General features: G+C 38.2%; 1 pseudogene; it reads right to left on the reverse strand.

Moving 5' to 3' along the window:
* Positions 1–622: 622 nt before the first annotated feature.
* LOC149542761 (ATP-citrate synthase alpha chain protein 3 pseudogene) lies at positions 623–1695 on the reverse strand (annotated as a pseudogene).
* Between the last annotated feature and the right edge of the window lie 2596 nt (positions 1696–4291).

The following is a 4291-nucleotide window of genomic DNA, read 5'->3' on the forward strand; positions in this document are numbered from 1 at the left end:
AAATTTTCAAAAATTTAAAAATTCTCTAATGTTGAAATTTCATTAAATATCCTTTTGAAATTTACAAGGATGTAGGTACCACTTTGTGAGAAAAAATAATTTAAAATAATTTTAAAAAATATCTCTTTTTCTCTCAACCTTGGACCTCAGGTCAAACTTGGTTTGACCGAGCTGCCACGTGGCAGCATTCGATTGGTCCAACCCCTACCACTTCATCACTCAGTGAGTGCCACATGGCTCCATCATATTCCTCCACCAGGCACCACCACTTGGCAGTCTCACATTGGCTGCTCAATCACCACTAGACCTCCATGTCACCACATGCCTCGTCATCGCTTGCCGGGACCCATTGCCACGTGTCACTTGCTTGCATACCCGCATTATTTATATCTAGTGAGCATCTCCATTTTGCGGGCATGCACCAACCCTTCGATGCAGACACGTGTCATGATCCTATGCTTCGCTTTTGATCTGCCACATTATCGCACTTGCATTTTTGTTTAAAATTTCACCACATCATCTTCTAGCCTAGTCATGGGTGGGGCCCCTACGCGAGCCTTGCCTTTCAAAAAGCAATGTCTTATAGACACCCTCCCACTGTGTGAAGTTGTATTTAAAGATCCTAAAAATCTCTCCCACGATGAATGTGGGATATATCTTTTTGAACTTTATCTCTGCTCCACACACAGGCTACTTCTTTTCGTGAAAGGAAATGGCTTCTTAAACATGGATCCTGCCTCCTTACATATATATTCACCCTTGCAGCTTTAATTTTTGATTCCTTTTCACGCAAAACTTTAATGATGCCATTAAATGTGGCAGCAACATCTGTGAAGTTAGCTTTTCGTCCACCCATTAACAGAGCTCTCTTGCGGCCATCTGGGTTTGCTGTTGCATGATCTATCAGAACTCTTGCATAGTATAACACCTCTTCTTCATTTGGAGCTCCACTATATTCTGCATATTTCCAAGTTCACTTGCATAGCCTAGATCTCCAACAGTATCAACATATATCACACTAGCTCCTCCTTCAGCAACCATTGTTCAGATACGCCCTTATGGATTTAGAATAGTGAACTTCAAGGAGGCACTTGTCTTTTCATGCATGTTGTGAACCAAATCTTCTGCAGGGCTCAAGACTCGCCCAAAAGGCAATGGAAATTCAATTTGGCCCCATGTTTGGAAGTTCTTAAAAGCTGCAGCGCCATCCAATTCTCCTCTTATATCCAAAGGGAGCGGTGCGATTAAAGGAGCACAAAGCTTTGATGTTAAACAATCCGAATTCTTTGAACTCAAAATTTCCTTCAAAACCCAGTAAGCAATGCGATGAAACAGAGAAATTCAAATGGTAAATTTTGTTTTTGAATTGATTAATACAAAGACTACCCAGGGAGGAAAACCCGATTCTTTGTAAATTGGGAAGCAAAGATTCAAACCTCTACTTCCAACTTATTCCTAAAAAAGAGGGATTGGCTTCCTTTAGCTGGCGACTTTCTTGCTTGGACGCGGGTGTTATGTTCTGAGCTCCCTATTTTTTACTTCCTCTGGCTCCTGGGACGTGGGCTTCCTTTCTTTCATAGTGTGAGGCTTACTGTTGAAACTATCCCCTGCAAACTCCCTTTGCCATGAGTGGAGTGAGCCTTCATTCCTCTTGCTACGGGCTTGGACAGCTGGCTCCTCTTCCTCGCTTGGCATTTTCCTTGAAAATCACATGGATTTCCTTCTTGCTCCACGTGCATGCTCTATTTTAATTGCCGCTTTCCCTTTAAAAATTGCTATGTGGTCTTTTTCTTATATTGGGTGGCTTACTCTGTCTTTGCGTGAGTTTGCTCCCATTCTATGATATCGTGGGTTTGCTCCTTTCAACTGTGCCTCTCTCTGCCTTACTCATGGATGTCAATCCTATCAACAGTTATACAGGTTTCAACCTCTCTCATATTATCCACGACACTTACACTATCAACCTGTCCAGTAGTAGTAATAATAATTTTTTTTGGGCTCATTTACATTTAAGTTTTTAGTTTGGACATGTAACTTTTCACTTGTGCTTGAAACATTTGATGCTTCAGTAGATGTTTCAAGCTTGTCATTTTGGGGTCATATTCAATGGCCATCTTTTTACTGACACACCCACCCATCTTTCCTTCTTTTCAGGTTCTTCAACTTGTTTGGAAGGCCATCTATATTCAGACAAGCTTCATATAAATCATACAAAACCCCACCAAATCATACATTTCAATGCTTGGAGTTTGTGTACATTGGAACAAGCAAATTCCAAACTAGTATGGTTTTTATGAGTGCCATCCACTTCAAGCCAGGCATCTAATTAGCGACAACTTTATATTTGATATTAATAGACAACAACAAGATTCTCATTGATCTTTCATTTTTAGTATTCTCTCTGTTTACTTTAGATTTAATAATTAAATTGTGATTTGAAAACTCTTGACTAGTCTGTATGACCTCAGTCTGGGTTGGGAAGGAGGAGAAAAGAAAAAATGCTAACCCCACCAAATTATTAGGGACCTTGCAAACTAGTTTTAGCCTTTCATGGTGGAACAAGTTGGCAAACCATGGAATAAGCTAGCAAACTCTGTTTTCTCTAGAAATATAACTGTTCTTCTAAATATATATTATAAACTCTGATTAACATAAATAATGACGACCTCTTGCCCCAAGAGGAGGCAATAATTGACTAGCAAAATGGTGATCATAGGCATAATCTCCTTTCTCTTTTTCTGTGTAATATTTAGAGTCACAACCAAAACTTAGACAATGAATTATGGGTATCATCTCAATATTCTCTTCTTTATGTACTTGATGAATGACGTGCACTCATCTTAAAATTTATAACAATTACAACCATTATAATCCTTCCATTTGGAAAAATTTAATCCCTAGTATACCTATTCAGTCTGATGCAATTAGTCGAGCCCCAAAGTGGGTCCGGCTAATTTTTTTTCGTTTTCAGACAACTGAACTGCAAAACTGACTCATTCACCCTCTAGCACTGATTTGAAACAAATTCGATCACTGAACCATCAATTAAAGCTCATTTTACCATTAATTTGCAAATTGTCAATTTAATGCCAGAGGCTCCTTTGATTGGCTTTAAAAACTAACCCAAACCTCTGATCAGGCTCTAAAATCAAACATACTGATTCTTTGTTCTGCATACTTTTACCCCGTCGAATATCATCCCATGAAAAATTCTCAGTCAAAAGATATTGACTATGAAAGTTGCCCTCTCAGAACTGCCTACAAGAAAACATGTCAAAAAACACTAAATTGCATTCTGATCTGGCTTTGAAAACATGGCAAATTGACACTTGGGAGAATGAAAATTAGGGCGTTGGTTCATTGTCATGAGAAGAATATGGATCTGTGATTTGGGCTCATGACGAATAACAAGACGTAAATGACGAGTGGTAAAAATGGGCTACTCAGAATTTGTAGATTGGAAACATTGACATAAAACATTTTTTGCAAACAGAATGGACCTAGAAAAGTGTGTAGATGGATTCGTCAAAACTTGCAAACTAGCACACTTGGAGTATTTTCAAATTTCAACACAGTGGTACAATCCATTCGATCTCACCTATCACGAATTAGGAGTTATAACGTCACGAAAAGGGGTACTGACAAATCTGCACTTTATGACACCAGTAAAAAGTTAGAAATTGCATTTGAAAACTGATCAAACAGATTCGTCATAAGCTCAAACTTGAAATATAACAAGTCTCTAACCTCTAAAATGCAACACAATAGAAATTTTCTCATTTCGATCAACTGGGTCAAAGTTATAACACGTCAAACAGGGCTTCCCAGAATTTAGAACAAATTGCATTAGCATGACATTGATAAACAACCAACTTTGAGGGATTCAAAACCTAGTTAAACAGATTCGAAATGAGTCAAAATCTAAAACATAGACTCTTAGATATAGACACTAAATACTTCCAAAGCAGCGAGTCATGAAACATTACTGGGTTTGAGATATTCACATGCAAACATGGCCTCCTATCGTTGTTTGACATTTAAGCAAAAAATGCAGAATTGACAAATGCTCAAAACAAGACTTCACGAAATGGCTTAGAATGGCAATTTATCTTCATGGAATGCTTAGACACATTGAATGCATGGTGTTAAAAGCATTAAACACCTCTTGTGCTTCTCAAGTACAATCTGGTACATATGCATTAAAGAGCACTTATGGGCTTAAATTTCTCAAAGGTACTCAAAATCGGGGCTTCAATTTTGAGTGCCAACAAAACAAAAAGAAAATATTTTG

Source organism: Cupressus sempervirens, chromosome 8 (assembly GCF_028749045.1).
Source record: "Cupressus sempervirens isolate cs-2001-9-10 chromosome 8, ASM2874904v1, whole genome shotgun sequence".
In the NCBI taxonomy this organism is placed as follows: Eukaryota; Viridiplantae; Streptophyta; class Pinopsida; order Cupressales; family Cupressaceae; genus Cupressus; species Cupressus sempervirens.